This window comes from Peromyscus maniculatus, chromosome 8, assembly GCF_049852395.1.
Source record: "Peromyscus maniculatus bairdii isolate BWxNUB_F1_BW_parent chromosome 8, HU_Pman_BW_mat_3.1, whole genome shotgun sequence".
NCBI lineage: Eukaryota > Metazoa > Chordata > Mammalia > Rodentia > Cricetidae > Peromyscus > Peromyscus maniculatus.
In genome coordinates, this window is record NC_134859.1 from 93,643,903 (window position 1) to 93,662,877 (window position 18,975).

General features: G+C 43.9%; 1 protein-coding gene across 1 annotated transcript in view; it reads right to left on the reverse strand.

The window, feature by feature from the left end:
* The window catches only part of Ern1 (endoplasmic reticulum to nucleus signaling 1), a 102,560-nt gene that overhangs the window by 48,962 nt on the left and 34,623 nt on the right, over window positions 1-18,975 (reverse strand). The window lies entirely within an intron of this gene.

The window sequence follows — 18,975 nt, forward strand, 5'->3', positions numbered from 1 at the left end:
AATGCCAACCTCACTGAGCTGTTTTACTTACAGAAAGGAAAAAAGGCGGGCGGGGGGGGGGGGGAGTATAAAATGGATGTTATTCAAGGTAAAGGTGAGGTTAGCAGGTAAAGCCATGGGGAAATACCACTGAAAACAATGTTTGGTCTCTCCCAGGATTACCTTGGGAAGAAACCAAACTGCTACCTGCTGCCCTGGAAGGAGCAGCGCTGGACTCAGTTCCACCAGCTGGTGCCCAGCATCCTGGGCCAGAGCAGGTGACACTTCCTGCTATACCGTACTGTGTTAATCTAATCCTTGTTAACCGGAGACAAAACTGGACAAGCAGATGCCCACACTTTCCTTTGTCCAAGCTCATCAGGGTGGAAGTGAAAATGCTCCTATCTCCAACAGAAGCAAGTGCTGCCTTGCTCCATCTGGAGGGGCATTTCCAGGTTCCTGCTCAAGGTCCCCCCACTCCGCCCCCATAACCAGCCCTACCTAGAGCTATTCTCTCAGAATCAACTAGAGATTTCCTCTATGTACTACCAGTACCTCAGCCTCCATTGTCCGAATTACTCCCTCCATCTTTCACTCAAGACTAGCTTCTTGAGCACCCTATTGATTTTGTTTGTTTTGAAAATAGGTTTTTTTCATACAATATATTCTGATTACAATTTTCTCCTCCCTCACCTCCTCCCAGATCCTCTCTACCTCCCCACCCATCTAACTCCACGCCTTCTCTCTTTAGGAAAAAAAAAAATAGAACAAGGCAAACAGAAAAAAAAAAGAAAAGAAAAAAACACAAGAAATGCACACACAGAGATAGACACACAAATGAAATCTCCAGTGCTAGGACTGAGTACCCTCTATTGTTAACAAAACCCAATTTTTTTTGGGGGGGGCAGTTTCGAGACAGGGTTTCTCTGTGTAGTTTTGGTGCCTGTCCTGGATCTGGATCTCGGTCTGTAGACCAGGCTGGCCTCGAACTAACAGAGATCAGCCTGGCTCTGCTGGGATTAAAGGCATGCACCACCACCACCCGGCCAAAACCCAACTTCTTAAACCCACATGGGACTGCATAATTGAATGTGAGGGTCAGGAAGAGTTTGGCAAGAGTGAAAGTTTTGGTGTTTCTGGCAGCCCTCAGCCATGCTATATTACACAACCTCATGTAGCCTTGATTCTGAATACACAAGTATACTTTGCACCTTGAATGTCATCATTCCATGCTACATCATTAATACTGCCTGAAACATTGTGGCTCAAAACAGAGATGCTTAGGCTTATGTTATGAATGACATTATTTTTTTTTTTTGTTTTTTTTTTTTGTTTTTTCGAGACAGGGTTTCTCTGTGTAGCTTTGCGCCTTTCCTGGAACTCACTTGGTAGACCAGGCTGGCCTCGAACTCACAAAGATCCGCTTGCCTCTGCCTCCCGAGTGCTGGGATTAAAGGCGTGCGCCACCACCGCCCGGCGAATGACATTATTTTTATTTTACATATAAAGTTTTCTGCTCTTATGGAAGATAATGGTTTAAAGTCAATTATGGTGGTGCATACATACAATCCCCAAACTTGGGAGGTATACAGTCCAGAGAATTAGGAGTTCAAAGGTCATCCCCAGCTGCACAGTAAGTTCTAAGGCAACCTGGGTTACTTGAGACTGTCTCAAACAGACAAATTAACAAAAAACCAAAACAAAACACAACAACAAAAAGAAACATAATTGTTTAATTTAATTATTAATTACAGAAACAAAAACTTTTAATATTTTCCTACTCTCAATCATCAGAGTGTATCAAATTACTATTATCTTTAGATTGCATTGCATTAAAATGTTTGACTTAAAAAAAATTGATGTTTGAACTAGGTTTGGTGACCTACACCTTTAATCCTAGTACTTAGGAAAAGGCAAGCAGCTCCCTTGAGTTTGAGGCCAATGTGGTCTACACAGCAAGTTCCAGGCCAGCCAGGGCTACATAGTGGGACCTTATCTCAAAGTAAATAAATAAATATTTAAAAAAAACCAAAAACCTGCTGTTTGAGTCATTGACATTAGTTTCATTTAAAAAAAATCATTAACTGCCCTGTAATTAGGAGAAAATTTCCAGCCATTCCTGAAATGGCCCTAAATATACATCTGTCATTTTTGTACTACAGATTTGTGTGAAGTGGGTTCTCAGTAATGACAATTATAAAATCAAAATATTGATCAACTCTGAAAAATGCTGAAGATGCTCCACAACCTGTAGTGTCAGATGTTCAGCCAAGATTTAAGCCTTTTTTTCCCTTTTCTAGAAAGATATTTTTAGTTTTCACTTTTTTTGTATTTCATTGTGTATCTCCACTGTACATAGTACCGTACAACATAAGGACATTTTCACATTAGAAGTGTATATACGCATTGGGAGAATGCCTCCAACCCGCACCACACATACTCTCTCCATCTTCTTCAAAGATTTAAGTCTTAGGGGCAGAGAGATGATGCAGTGGTTAAAGGCATTTGCTGTGCAGCCATGAGGATCTGAGTATGGATTCCAGGACCCCGTGACAGTCGGGTGTAGTGTGCGGCACATCTGTAACCTCATGATATTGGAGTTAGGGAACCACTGGGCTTACTGGCTGCCTGTCTAACTAAAAAGTGTAAGCTCCACATTCAAGGAGAGATGCCACCTCCAAGGAATAAGGCAGAGAGCAATAAAGAAGGATGCCCAAGGCCCACCTCCTCTGGCCTGCATTGCATATGTTCTTGAGAGAGAGAGAGAGAGAGAGAGAGAGAGAGAGAGAGAGAGAGAGAGAGAGAGAGAGAGAGAGAGAGAAACAGAGAGAAACAGAGAGAAACAGAGAGAAGGAGAGAAACATGCATATTTACCACACACACACAGGAACTTTATTCCTTATGTAAAATACTTTCCTAGCTCATTAGTATACAAATTTGTTTCTGCTTTAAATAAATGGAAAATTATATCTATACCAAATAATTACCTTAAAATAAATTTATTTACTATTTATTATCAATGTACACCTATTTTATATACCTATACAGAGAGAGTAGTATGAAGACGTCACATGTGAAAAAGAGTCATAAGTGGAAAAGGTTTAAAAAACTCTGACCAAGGGGCTGGAGAGATGGCTCCGAGGTTAAGAGAACTGGCTGTTCTTCCAGAGGTCATGAGTTCAATTCCCAGCAACCACATGGTGGCTCACAACCATCCATAATGAGATCTGGTGCCCTCTTCTGACCTGCAGGTGTATATGCAGACAGAACACTATATACATAATAAATAAATAAATCTTTAAAAAAAAAAAAAGAACTCTGACAAAAAAAAAGTCTAGACTCACACTACCTTGCTGACATCATTTCTCCCTAACATGTTATCAGTTGCCAAACTCTGTGTCTGTTTCTACAATGACCATCATTTAGTTTCCTAGTTCTAATATATCTTCAACATCACTAGAACCGTTTGTCTCTCAAGCCCTACCTTTTCTCCTCATCTACAGGCCTTGGAAATCAGACAAACAGGCTTCACTCATAGCATTGCTAAAGACATCTAAGTGATTCTGACACAGTTACTTGATCTCTCTTACACTCAATTCCAAATTGTAAAGAGGAAGGAAACAGAGATATCACCAATTTCATGGAGCATCTTTGTGTGGATTAAATGCATATTAAATATTTGGCAAGATTTTATTTCTTTTTGTTGTTTGGGTTTTGTTTTTGGTTTTTTGAGACAAGGTTTCTCTATGTAGCCCTGACTATCCTGGAATTTCCTCTGTAGACCAGGCTGGCCTCAAACAAACCCAGATCTGCCTGCTTCGGCCTCCCAGGTGCTGAGCTTAAAGGGATGTGCTGCCACTGTTGGTTAAGCGTGCTGCTCATGGCTGCTCCCTGGCTGGGGAGGAGAGTGCTGACTGGAATTAAGGACAGAAGCCTTACAGCCACCACCACCTGGCAAGACTTTATTTCAATGCTTTCAAACATAGAAGAGTGACCCTCCCAAAGACAATCAGAACACACTTCTAGGACTCAAAATCTTTTGGTGTTCATATGCCGCCGCCGCCGCCGCCGCCGCCACCACCACCACCACCATCACCACCACCATCACCCCCGCCTCCCCCACTCTTCCTTACTCTCTCCCAGCATGCCGCTTCCTTGTATTCCTCAGCATCCTGCCAAGCCTGTCTCTGCCTCAGTGCTCTTGTATTTCTTTTCCTTCTGCTTAGGTCTTTGACCAAATACCATACCTCAGTGGTTTCCCATGACTACCTCTATGCCCCAGGATTTCCTATATTCTCTGCCGAAATCTTCCCTATGGCACTTGCCCCCTCTTAAATTCTGGATATTTTGTTATTGGTTTGTTTCTAGATATTGTTTGTGTTAGTGTCTGATTCTAGATACTGTCTGTTTTCTGTTGTTTGCTATATTCTCATTACCTAAAATAATCCCTGACACATAGGAGGTGCCCAATGCATTTGTTGAATGAAGTAATTAAAAGGCATTATGTATCACCAGGGGATTGGTGGTCTATGCCTTTAATCCCAGGACTCAGAGGCAGAGGCAGGTGGATATCTGAGTCTGAGGCCAGCCTGGGCTACAGAGAGAGTACCAGGACAGCCAGGGCTACACAGACAAACCCTGTCTCAAAAACAAAACAAAACAACAACAAAAGGCATTAATTTCCTTCCTACTTCCTAGTCAGTCCACATATCTATCAATGATCACTTTTAATTACCCAACATGTTTGTTCCATCAACTATGAACCTATCTAGTGATCCCCTTTCTTCAGTCCAGGCCTTTCTCTGCTCACTGTTGAAAACACTGCAATCAGCTGGCAGCGGTGGTGCACCCAGCACTCAGGGGCAGAGGCCGGCGGATCTCTGAGTTCAAGGCCAGCCTGGTCTACAAAGTGAGTTCTAAGACTGCCAGGACTATACAGAGAAACCATGTCTCCAAAAAAAAAAAAAAAAAAAAGAAGAAGAAGAAGAAGAAGAGAAAAGAAAACACTGCAATCATTTGGGGCAACTTTATGTACGTATATGACCTGCTGGGTCCCATATCATTAGGATATTTATTTATCTACTTCCTGGTTGGCCTCTGTCCCCGCTTATCCCTGGTATTTCAAATCTCCACTCCTTGCCTCTAGTATGCAGGTAAAATGGAGACTGTATGAGATCTCTGAGACTTCTCACCTTTCACCCATGACTGAGTTTGCCAATTCTATCTTTTACACGCAGATATTGCACACTCCTGTTTGGAGCCCTAGGCAGCATCCTGTCTCCAAGGATCTCCAGCTCCTTCTCCTCTGGCTCCTCTCCCTCTCTTCTGCATATGATCCCCTTTCTTTCCTAAATGGATCAAATTTAAGTACACAGTTTGAATAATTCTTGAAAGACATATAACCTACATCACTACCCTCACACACACTTTTTTATACCTTTGTGGAATCAATACTCCCAAGTCATCCCCACCCCCAGACAACCTCTGATAAATTCCTTTGTTTAAGTTTAGCAAATGAAGATTCTTTTGTGTAGGGATTCTTTTTCATTGTACTATGTTTTTGAAATTCATCCCTGTTTTGTATCATCAACTAAAATTAATGAGTAACATTCTGCCTTAAGGACGTGTGACTATTTGCTTACCTATCTATCTGTTGATGGACATTTGGGTTGCTTCCAGGTTTTGTTTACTGTGAATAAAGTTACTAACACTTGAATATGGGTCTCTATTTGAACACTTTTTTCTTTCCCTTGGGAAACTATTTTAGGAGTGGAATGGCTGAGTCATATTATTTACATTTAACAAGAAACTGCCAAACAGTTCTCCAAAGTGGATGTAGCATTTTACAACTACCAACAGCACCCAACAGTGAGGTTTTTTAAATGCAGATTTCTAGCCAACCCCTAGAAAATAAGTGTCTGGAAAGGCAGGAGTTTGCTCTAGTAACTTACCCTAGGTGGTTTGATGCTGAGCCATACAGGAAAGCACTGCTTCAAGTTCCCTGCCCACTTCCTCACCTGTACTTTCCCGGCCCTTTCCCACAGTAACATTTCAGTGAGCACCCCCACGGGATACTCTCAAATCCCTCTTGGTGGTCTCCACCTGGCACTGACATGCTCCCATTTCCAGCTAGCACCCTCCCCACTCTGTAACCCCGAAGAGACTGGTGTCCCAGCACTACCCAGTCACATAATCTGGAAACATTCTTGTCCTCAGTATTACTTTCTCTTATTATTCCCATTCAATTAGACCCCAAATTTTGTAAATTTTAATTTACTGAATTTTTTTTAAAATTTATCTCCTCCTTTTCATTTTATCACTTTAAAACTGAGAGAGCTGCCAGGCAGTGAGTGCCTTTAATGCCAGCACTAGGGAGGCAGAGGCAGGTGAATTTTTGAGTTCGAGACCAGCCTGGTGTACAGAGTAAGGTACAGGATAGCCAGGTTACACAGAGAAACCCTGTCTCAAAAAAGGAAAGAAAGAAAAAAGAAAAAGGAAAGAAAGAGAGAGTCATCATCTCTTCACTGGTCTACACTCCAGCTCCCCATCTCAGAGTCTCTCTGCTTCTCAGCCCTACATTCCATTTGCTATCTAAGAGGGCTGGACAAAGGCAATATGTATTTCTTCCTGCCTAAAATCCTCCAGTGGCTGTTAGGATTCCGCTCCAGCTGCATGACCACACATGCACAGTTCAGCAGCTAAGCAAGGGGTCTTGCATCTTATGTCATTGATGCGCGCTGGTGATTATGTGCGCGTGCAGCATGGTCTCACCTTAAAAAGCCAGACACAGACTCTTCCCTCTTCCCCTCTGTTTTCTCCTGCCCACTATCTTTCCCCTCTCTCCCTCTCCCTCTCTCTCTCTCTCTCTCTCTCTCTCTCTCTCTGTCTCTCTCTGTTAAATGGCGCTGCTTGTGACCATGCCAGCAGAGGAGAGTACTGATCGGAAAAATCACAAGCCACGGTTACTTTTTAGAGCTTTATTGTGGGGGAGGGGAGAGAGGGAGAGGGGACAGACAGAAGGAGAGAGCAGAAAGAGAGGGGGGCGCGCAGAGGGCCCACCCGCTTTTTAGGCTGGGATGCTGTCACAGGCTGGTGATGTAATTAAGGACAGAATCCTTATTCATTTTCTCTCTCTCTCTGTCTCTCTCTGTCTCTCTCTGTCTCTCTCTCTCTCTCTCTCTCTCTCCATGTGCTTCCCCAGGTCTGTTCCTTTTGCCCTCCTCCCCCAATAAAGCTCTGCTACTGGGTTTGTTGTGTTCATGCCTCATGACCTTTCTGCACGGTAACCAGCACCACTTATATTTTTAAAAACAACGGCTCCTCTCCACATGCCGAGGCCTTCTATTGCTGTGGCTTCAGTTAGTCCCCATCCTTCAAATCCATAGCACTCTTCATGTCAGCAATTTCCCCAAAGAAAATCCCAACTTCTTGAGGAGATAGGACTGAGCAACTTAGTATTTAGGGTCTAGTAGATGAGAAGACATGGGGCTAAAAAAAAAAAATACACAAAAAGTTGAAAAACTTTTCATTCTTTTTTTTTTTTTTTTTGGTTTTTTCGAGACAGGGTTTCTCTGTGTAGCTTTGCGCCTTTCCTGGAACTCACTCTGTAGACCAGGCTGTCCTCAAACTCACAGAGATCCACCTGCTTCTGCCTCCCGAGTGCTGGGATTAAAGGCGTGTGCCACCACCGCCCGGCAAACTTTTCATTCTTAATCATAATTACTTACTAATAGAATGTGTGTACCTGTCAAGTACTATATAATTTCAAACCTTATATTAAACTGGATGTGGCCACCCTCGTTACCATTTAACACAGATTTTCACATGGTATTTGAATTTTGTCACAGCAGCTGCCAAAAACTCAGCTTCACAAAGATATAATACCACTGAAATGAATGTAGCATCATTTGAGGTTAAAACTATCAACTCCTTCAAGCATGATGCTTGACAACTGTCAACTACAGGCCCACTTCTCCGTGATTTCTTACACTGGCAATCTTCCCAAACTCATCCTGGGCTTTGATGTTGGTGTCTGTGCTTGCCCTTACTTGCTCACCTCAGTTTGCCCTTCAGCCTCCTTTCAAATAGCCTTTCTCCAGGAAATGAGAAACACGCCATCTGCTGCATGCACTTAGTCCATATGATACACCTCCTGTGTTTCTCACAGGGCAAGTACTGTTTCACGGAGCTTCCTTGGTATCAACTACTTAAGGAGTGTACTGAATTCCAACACTTGGGTCAGGGTCTACCTATTCTGTTTGCTGTGACATATACACAGCGAAGAGAGAAAGTTCACAGACATTTAGTGGCTAACCAGAGAACAAGCCTCTGAGTAGCTGCTGCCCAGGCCTTTGCCCTCCTAATACACAGAGAACAATGCAGTCTGCAGAATGAAAGGCGATCAGTAATTAGGACTGCGGTGATAATGTGTTCCCCAAAATACTGTGCACCCTAATAAACTTATCTGGGGTCAGAGAGCAGAACAGCCACTAGATATAGAGGCCAGAAAATGGTGGCACACACGACCTTAATCCTAGCATTCCAGAGGCAGAAATCTGTCTGGATCTCTGTGAGTTCAAGGCCACACTGGAAACAGCCAGGCATGGTTACTCACGGCTTTAATCCCAGGAAGTGATGGCAGAAAGCAGAAAGGTATATAAGGCGTGAAAACCAGGAACTAGAGCTGGTTAAGCTTTCAGGCTTTCGAGAAGCAGTTCAGCTGAGATCCATTTGGATAAGCACTCAGAGGTTTCCAGTCTGAGGAGACAGGATCAGCCGAGGAACTGCAAGGTGAGGAAGCTGTGGCTTGTTCTGCTTCTCTGATCCTCCAGCGTTGAGCTCAGTACTTGGCTCCAGGTTTATTTTCATTAATAAGGACTTTTAAGATTCATGCACAGGACAGTCAACACTACAGGTAGAATGCAGCCAAATTTTCCTTATAAAAAAGACAATCCCACACAAACACCCACGTAATACAAGTTAAAAGCAGTTGTCCAGGCACAGTACTGTTTCTGCATCCATGTTAAAAATTACTTAAATTTATGGATAAGATGATGTGGCTTTTGCCTTGAAATGAAAGGAGGAAAGGGAAAGACTGCCATGTGTTGATCATTACTGCAGCTGGGCATTGGCTCCATGAGGTTCTCTTCTTGTTGTTCTCTTTACTTCTGCATATGTATAAAACTTTTCTAAAATGCAAAGTCTAAAAACAAAACAAAATGGAAAAAGAAAAGGCTAAAAATCAAGCTATTTCAGAACCCCTTTCCAAGAGGCTGGAAACAAAGACGTTCTATTCCTACTCTCACCTGTTACCCTGGCCCCTCCCCAGACTTCCCCAGCCCTGGCTGGTCACACTGGTATGCTTGTAGGGGCGTGGGGGGGGGGGGGGAGACGACACAAAAGTCCACTAATAGAAAAAGGCTTTGATGAAGCCAACCAATGTAATAAACTGTTTCAGACTGTAACTGAGGGTGACAGCTTTCTCTGGAGGTGGCTCTAGGCAGACTTTTTCCACGTAGGAAGAAGTAAGAACCCTTTGATTACAGACCCTTTGAGAACACATTGCTCACTTAACTACTGCTCAAAGAGCTTTGAGAGAGCATTCTCTTCCCTACCCCAGATGAGCACCAGGATTTTTGGAACACTCCACTTCTCTAGGTTATCTAGATACACACAGTAAAGCACAGGTTGTTCACCCTCCTACATACACCTTTCAACCTCTACCAAGCTCCACATGTAACCACTGCAACTAGCTTCCTCCTTTGAGTAGAGACCTCTCCAGGACAACCTGGGTGTTATAGCATTTAGTCAGACACCCACCCTTCCAGGGGCATCTCTCCAAGTGATCAGAAATGTTCTTGACTGGTCCTTTCAAAAGGCATTTAAGAATAGTGACCAGAGATAAAGTTCCAAATGCCTTGCCTCCCCCCCACACACACTTTCTTTTCCCTCTCTTACTCCTTTCTTTGTCCCTCTTTTTTTTTTTTCTCTCTCAGAAGAACAGAAATCCAACTACTAGTAATTATCTGTTGAGATTTATCACGTGTATCTCAAAAACAAATACTGGGCATCTACTACCAGCTTAGTTCTGCTAAGTGCTTTATGGGATAAAGGAAGGACAGACACTGGCTTGTGAAGTGGATATCTATGTCATGGTACATACAAAAACTTCTACAGCATGTACCACACGCCATAGGATCTCCTAGGTGTAGGCTGAAATATTACACACACACACACACACACACACACACACACACACACACACACACACACGCACACACACACCAGACTTTCATAGAGGAAGCAGGCCCGGAACATGGAGGTGACAGGAAAACATGAGTAAGAAACCACTACCCCCCCAGGCCTGGTCAGGGTGGTGTGTTCCTGCTGAGATATAACACAAGCTGGACTGCCAGCAGAGCCACCATAGACAAAGTACAGAGAACTTCAAAACGGGGTATCTGAGCACCAGGACCAAAAGGGACGCTTCTGAGATGAAGAGAAGTGTGATGCAGTCCTATGGAAGTGAGATGTGTAGGCAGGCAGGCATCAGAGGACAAATGAAGGAGAAAGGAGAAGGACTCACAAAAGTAGGGGAAGGATGCAAGAGCTCAATTAAGACAGCCAGGCTACTGTGAGATAGACAAGACCAGCAAACAGCCCTGATCGAATACAGTACTAGAAAGAAATGAGTGAAAGGTGACATGGAGATTTTAATGCTAGCAGAGAAGACAGCAATGAAACAAGAAGGTGTGTGCTCTGAATGCAATAAACAACAGCCATTTCCTCAGGAACGAACTTAACGTTCTAATACTGTTTTCTGATATAAAATACTGGACGAAACAAAGACATCCATGCTTCTCAACTCTAAACAAATGTCATGCATTCAAGCAACCTAGTTAGGGCAATATTTCTCCCCAGAGGGAAAGTGTATGGTTAATCTAAGCCTCATGCTCCTTAAAGTTGTCAGTTTACATTGTAAAATTGAAAGTCTTAAATGCCCTATGAAGTCTAGCTTTCATGGGGAAAGAATTTTAAAATAAACGTCTAATCAAAAGGTCCTTGTGTTCTAACTCTTACCACAGCTGGGAAAGGACAGGACAAGTTGTCTACATGGGAAACTCGTGCGTATCATAGAGTTATGTTGGACAGGGATAATCATGTGGAAATATCCAAGCAATCAGGAAAATGGCTCAAGCCTGTAGCAGCCAAATTCTGTATTCTTATTCAGTTTCATCTCAGCAGAAGTCATTCAGGCTAGGTGTCACCATCAATCACGAAGGGACTGAGAAGACCACACACCCAAGGGCCTTTCGGGATGCCACAACTTAATGGATGCAATGGGGGTGGGAGGTGACATCAAACCACAGACACCCAAAGGCAACTAAGGACAAGTTACAGTGACAGCCAAAAAGAAGTATCTTACCCATGCTTCCACAACGGTAACTATGTTTCCATACATACCAACCAAAGGGCTAAGAACATGCATTATGGCAGATCTCTGTTCTTATGGGCAGGGACTTACTGACAAGAGGAATGTCCAATATGAGACACTGCAATATGAAGTGTGTCTCACCAGGGAGGGAAGTGAGTCGGGTACAAAATGAATGAGTTGGCACTTGTTGAGTAAGCTGAAGGGTGAGTACATGGGTCATACTGCGAAGTATCTTTGTGTTGGAAAATGGTGTTAAAAATTTCACATGGGGTTAGGGACTTAGCACAGTGGCTGATACTTGCCTAACAAGCCCAGGATTTTGTCCCCAGTATGTCCCCCTTCTCCCCAAATCCTTCATATTAAAAAGTAAACTCCAGGGCTAGGGAGATGACCGACAAGACAAAGCACTTACTGTGCAAGTGTGAGGACCATGGTTTAGACCACCAGCACCCATATAAAACCCCTGGTGTGAATCTCAGTGCTTGTGAGGCAGAAACAGGGAAGTCACAGGACAGCTGGGTACCTAAACTTGCAAGTACCAGGTTCATCGAGATTCTGTCTCAGTAAATAGTGGTGAAGACACATTGAGGAAGACATCCAGTATCAATCTCTGGCCTCCACACACATCCATACATACCTACACATGTACTTCCTCCCAAACATACCACGCACACTTAAAAAAAATAAAATACAGGGCTGGAAAATGACTCCGTGGATAAAATACTTGTTATGTAAGCATGAGGATCTGAGTTGGATCTCATGGATACCCATGAAAAAGCTGGGTTTAGCATTAATCGCCTATAATCTCAGCACTGGGGTAAAAGAGGGGGCTGTTCACAGAAACAGATGGACTCCAGGAGCTTGCGGGCCAGTTAGCCAAGTCCTGTCTAGTTAGTAAGATCCAAGTTCAGAAGGTGGAGAAATGACTGAGGAAGACATCTTGATGTCAACATCTCACACATGAGAGAGAGAGAGAGAGAGAGAGAGAGAGAGAGAGAGAGAGAGAGACTGAGAGAGACAGAGACAGAGAGACGGAGAGAGAGACAGAGAGGCAGAGAGAGACAGAGAGGCCTGATGACACATACCTGTAATTTTAATTACTCAGGCAGGAGTCTAGGGTAGCAAAATCAAAAGTTCAAGGCCTTGCAGGGACTACAGAATAAGATCAAGGCCAGCCTGGACAATTAGCCAGGTACTATCTCAAAATAAAAAGTAAAAAGAGCGCTGGAGATACAGCTCAGTGTAGAGAACTTGACAAATATGCACGAGGACCTAGAATCAATCCCTAGTACCACCAAAAAGACAGAGAACCCAATGCATTTTCAAAATAAAAAGCTTAGTTGAAATTCCCTCTTGTCAGACTTAATTTCAGTCCTCCACAGACATGGAAAAGAATAAACACCTCTCTCACGCTTGAGCAGTGAGGTGGAAAGGAAGATGATGTGTATCATATCTAAAGCCTGGGAATTGCTTAAGAAATGGAACTACTGCTGGGCAGTGGTGGCACATGCCTTTAATCCCAGCACTTGGGAGGCAAAGGCAGGCGGATCTTTGTGAGTTCAAGGCCAGCCTGGTCTACAGAGTGAGATCAGGAAAGGCACAAAGCTACACAGAGAAACCCTGTCTCGAAAAACGCCCCCCCCCCCAAAAAAAATGGAACTACTGAGAAAATGTCACCATCACATTCCATGATTTCCCATCTCATGTTTCTGTTGTTCTTTCCAAGTAGATCTCTGACTGTTCCTAAGAACACACACTCAACCTAACAGGTACTACAAAAAACACAAAAAGCTGTGTGAAATTCAAGATAAGAAACCAGAACTGCCTGCCACCACAGTGGTACAAGTGACAGGAGGTAGATGCATCCAAGGAGGTAAAGTAAGTCCCACAAGCTTCCAAGGACTCTCAAAAGACACTTGGTCAGAAGGACCCTGGGAACCAAGTTGACATGAAGGTCCAGAGGCCCTGTCAAGGAAGGAGAAATCTGGCAGGAAGACAAAACCCCAGCACAAGCTGGAAGTACCTTCATGGGTTGCAATGAAGGACCTCAGAACCCAGGTGAAGTAGGGGTCAACTCTGCCAGAGGACTAAGGAGGTAACCTGGCCATGGGCCCTTTGTCTAACACTGTAAGCCAAGATGTTTTTGTTTTTTTAAATGTGTCTGGGTATTTTGGCCTGCATGTATGTCCGTCTGTACCACTTGTGCACCTGGTACCCTCAGAAGCCAGAAGAGGGTATCAGATCCCCTGGAACTGGAGTTACAGGTGGTTGTGGGCCACTATGTGGGTGTTAGGGATTGAAGCTGGGTTCTCTGGAAGAGCAACCAGTTCTTGTAATCATGAAGCCACCTCTCTAGCCCCTAAGACCAAGGTTTCTGAGGCCTGGTAAGGAGCTCTGTGCCCGGAAGTGAGGCTAGAGACATGGGTGGAGCAGACTGATGGGTCTCCTAGGCTTTCTATGAGCACAGACCTGAGCACAGGAGCCAGCGCTTCTCAGACTAGCTGTGGTAGGGTGTCCATAGCTGAAAAGCCCATCAAGGATGTTCATGCTCCTTTCTTTGCTTCTCTCTATGCACGGGTGACACTCCCCCCCCCCATAGCCATAGGTGGCAGCACTGGAGGCAGCATGACTGTCTTTCGGGGGCAGTTTTAGTCTAACTGGAGTTTGTGTGCGGAGTGGGGTAGGGGTAAATCAGATGGCAGTGAAACAGGCAAATGAGAGGACAATTAACAAAAGCAAGGGACAGTGGGGAGTGAGGGTGATGGTTAGCAGACTGCCACATAAATCTAGCACATGGATGTCATAAGCCTGGCTATGACCTAGAACTGGGGACTGAAAGGAGTAACAGTCAGATTTGGAAGGTACTTCCTGTACCTGCACAACAGGACCTGTGGCCAGCTGAACACTAAGGGGATAGCAGAAGAGCATCACTCTAGTGTCTAGACTCAGCAGCCATGACTATCAGCATAGGAAGGACTGAGGCAAGACACACCCACTTAGGAAAGGAAATTCATGTGGCTGTATAGGCTGTCTTCAAATTTCAATTAAGTAATTTTGTTCTAACCCCTCCTGAAAATCTCCAATATTAACCACTCACAGGACACCAGGGGAGTTTGGCTGGGAGAGCAGCCATGTTGCATGCTTAGTAAAAATGCATGATTAGTAAGGATGATTCTAAATTGGACCCAGTCCTTTGTATCCTCCATTATTGGAAAAGAGATGGAAGGAAATATAGTTGGGCTACTAAAGAAGAACTGGTAATTTGACGGAGATCTGAGTGTCAAAAAGCATCGAGTGTTTTATGGAGAGAACAAGGAGCCCTAAGCCAGTCCTTGGAATAATAGTCTGTTCAGCTTTGCCAGACCAACGCAAGCTTTGTAAAGCTGAGGTAGAGCAGAGCTGCACGCAGTTGGCATCTGGTCTGAAGCTGCAGAAATGGAACACACACAAACCTGATCACTGGGGAGATTTCAAAGGCAGCAGGGATTGCCACAGCACAAAATCAGGCTTGGAAGACGACACCTAAGCAAAATGTCACAATTCACCTTAGTGCCCCAAACACATACGCCTCGTCTTTTTCTACTAGGTATAATTCTCCACTTTGGCACAAGGCACCTCTATTTCTGGGAACAGCAACATGTGTTTGGTTAAAGAACAACTGTACCTGCCAAAAACCAGTGTGGAAATGGGGGGAAATTTGTAGGTTTTTGGCTCCTGAAAAAAGTAAACAGTTAGGAAACCATGCAATGGAGTCCTGGATATGCATCCTGAAGAACACCAGGGTGATGGGCTGAAGGCCCGTGCTTGCATTCCCAGGTTTCTCCCACCTGCTCCACTGTCAGGCCAGCGGGAATCCTCCCTTGTGTGGAAATGTGCAGTATGACACTGCCTACTATCTCAACTTCTCCCTAGCCCCATCAGTTCAGTCTCATTCAAAAACGGAACGTGCTGATCCTCGTTTGTTTGGCCCCCTTATATCCTGTTTGGCCCCCATCTCTCTGTGTTGATATATTGTGTACCCTAATAAACTTGCCTGAGGATCAGAAGACAGAGCCAGTCACTAGATTAGACATAGAGGTCAGGCAGTGGTGGCACATACCTTTAATCCCAGCACTTGAGATTTCACACCTTTGCTTGGGAAGCACACACTCTTTTAATCCCAGGAAGTAATATGGCAGGACAGAGAAAGGTACATAAGGCGTGAGGAAACAGGAACTCACTCTCTTTAGACTGAGGATTTTGTAGATGTAAGAACTAGTGGCTGCTGCTCTGCTTCTTTGATCTTTCAGCTTTCAGCCCAATATCTGGCTCTGGGTTTTTTATTATAAGACGTTTTAAGATTCGTGCTACATCTCTCTAAGCTCAGTTTACCTCCATCCACTCCACTCCTGCCAACACCTCTCCATCCCAATGCTCTTCAGACAAGGGAACTCCTGCCCTTACCCTGCATTTCAGTTACTTTTCTCAGTGCTATGACAAAATACCAGGCAGAAGTAACTTAAGGGGGAAAGAGATTTATTTTGGCTCACAGGGTTGGTTTGGTTTGGTTTGGTTTCATTTTATTTTATGCACCACATGTATGCCTGGTGCTTGTGGAAGCCAGAAGAGGATACTGGATAACCTGGAACTAGAACTACAGACGATTGTGAGTTGCCATGTTGGTGCTGGAGATCAAACCCAGGTCGTCTGTAAGAGTAGCCAGTGTTCTTAACCACTGAGCCATGTCTCCAGCCCCTTAGCTCACTGTTTAAAGAATACAGTTCACCATGGTAGAAGGCCATGACAGAAGGAGAAGCTTAGTTCGTGTGAGTGGAAATGGGAGGCTGCTGGTAAAATCATGTTGACCAATGAGAAAGTAAGACCCAGCTAGAACCCTCAGGGCTCATCCTCAGTGGCTTGCTTCCAGCAGCCAGGCCTCCTTTTTTAAAGTTTCCACAGCCTCCCAAAAGAGCACCACCAGCTGTGGACATGAGCCTGTGGGAGATAATCTCGAACTCAATAACACTCCATCATGCCTTCTACGAGAAGCTCCTGTCTCCCTGAGGTCTTGCTCAAATGACATGTTCTCTGAGGGGCCTGCAGAAAACTGCAGTCCTTCAGCCTCACCCCAGCCCAGCGCTGATCCGCTTTCCTGCTGGTCGTCTCCACAGCTCTTTTCACCATCAACTCCTTCCTGTCTGTGTCACTACTCTCAGGGTGTGTCAGGGTCTACAACAGAGTCTAACTACTTCATGATATAGCTCTGTATTAATAGTTTAGACATGCCAATTTTGAAATACTTGGTTATAACCATAAGATTAAAATTATATTGCCAACTCATAATATCAATGTGTTACTACTATCTTTGTACAGAAATATAAATTGAAACTACTGCTATCCAGGGCTTAATTTAATTTTAAAATGTAGTTCTGCTGGGCTTGGTGTTATTCATCTAAAATCCTGTCACTTAAAAGGTCGAGGCAGGAAATCAAGAGTTCAAGGTCATCCCTAGCTACACATGGAGTTTGAGGCCATTCCAGGCTACAGGAGGCCCTGTCTCAAACAAAAACAGTAACAATAACAAAAACAAAACAACCCCTCCACAGTTCACAGTTCACTTTTGTTGTTGTTGTTGTTTTTCCAGACAAGATTTCTTTGTGTAGTTTTGGTGTCTGTCCTGGATCTTGCTCTGTAGACCAGGCTGGCCTCAAAATCACAGCGGGTTGTCAGATGATGTAGCATGAATCTTAAAAGGTCTTATTAATAAAAACAAACCTGAAGCCAGGTATTGGGGTGAATGCTGGAACATCAGAGAAGCAGAACAAGCCACAGCCACCTCACCTTGCCAATTCTTCAACTGATCCTGTTTCTTTAGACTGGAAGCCTCTCAGTCCTCATCCAGAATGAATCTCAGCTGAGCTGTGCTGCTCCAAAGCCTAAAAGCTTAACCAGCTCTATCTAGTTCCTGGTCCTCACGCCTTATATACCTTTCTGCATTCTGCCATCACTTCCTGGGATTAAAGGCATGCTTGGCTGTTTCCAGTGTGGCCTTAAACTCACAGAGATCCAAATGGATCTCTGCCTCCCAAGTGATAGGATTAAAGGTATGTGTGCCACCATTTTCTGGCCTCTATATCTAGTGGCTGTTCTGTTCTCTGACCCCCAGATAAGTTTATTAGGGTGCACAATATTTTGGGGAACACAATATCACCACAAGATCCCCTGGAACTGGAGTTACAGACATTGTGAGCTGTCATGTGGGTGCTGGGAATTGAACTGGGGAGATTCTTTTAATGCATATAAAGTGGGATGAAAAAAAAATGGAGAAAAAAATTCTTTCATCTCTCAGCAACAAGAAAGAAGAGACTGACTGATGTATTTGAGTAACAGACAAGACAAGCCCCAGTTGTACTGGACACAGCCAAGACTACTTGGAAAATGAAGACTTGTGCAGTGAGCAGGGGAAAGAAGCGAAGTGGCTAAATGTCTGTCGTGCCTTGAAACACCAAAAAGGAAGGGCAGGCCCCAACATCCAATGGCCAAAGTATTTCTCCCAGTCCTTTGTGACTTCTTGATTCTCATTTTTGAAATTTAAAAAATTCTGCTTTCATTTTAAAACACTAAAAGGCTTAATCTGAAGGCGGGACCATACACATGCGCTCTCAGAGCCTAGACTACAAGACGGCACTAAGAATCATCTCTTGGCCACTCACTTCCCATAGTGCTGGTTCTTTGGGTGCCTTAAAGTTCTTGCTGCTCCATGCAGGGCCCAAAGAGGTGGGGCAGGATGACCCTAGTACTCAAGCTTCCCTTAGCTATAGATTCGAAGCAGGTTTACCACAGTACTACAAAATGACGTGTGACCTTCCAACATGTGACAATATTTTTCTATCTGGAAGACTGCTTAGCAAAGGGAAATATAATGCTGTGCTCATGACAATAATAGGCCATGGAGAAGTGATGAAAGAAAATACACCAGTCAGACCTGAATTAAGACCAAGTAAGACTTACTAATAACAGAATAACAGAGAGGACACTAAAATCCCCGAATCTGAGCTGGGCATGGCTCTGTCTGGGAAGATTGCTTTGGAAATTAAGTAGGATGAATTCCCCAGTGGTAGAGCTCCCCACCACTGATTACTGACTACCACCAGAAGGGAATGGCAGCAATATGAGGGAGGGTTAAATGAGAAACCAGCCTCATTTCAATGACTTAGTAATGTGGTTAAGATGGGTGAATGTCAAATCTTACAGGCCATGGTAATTTCAGGCTCTATAAAAAACAAGTGAGTAATTGAAAGGGTTGAGAAGATATCTTCTTATAATTATGATTATAAGACTCTGATCATTAGAACTTAACAAATTTAATGCAGAAGGTCTTCAGAAAGCAGCCAGAGCTAATAATAGAAAAGCCTAGAGCTTCTTAGAGTCTGGACAGAAGCAATGAAGCATAAAAGATAAGATAGTTTCTTCATCTGCTGCATTCAGTGGAGAGTCATAACAGTTCAGGCTGTAAAGTCACCCTCTGAGTAGAAGTATTTTGACCTTTTCCTCTTTTTAGCTCATTCTCCTGTCTTAGTTTA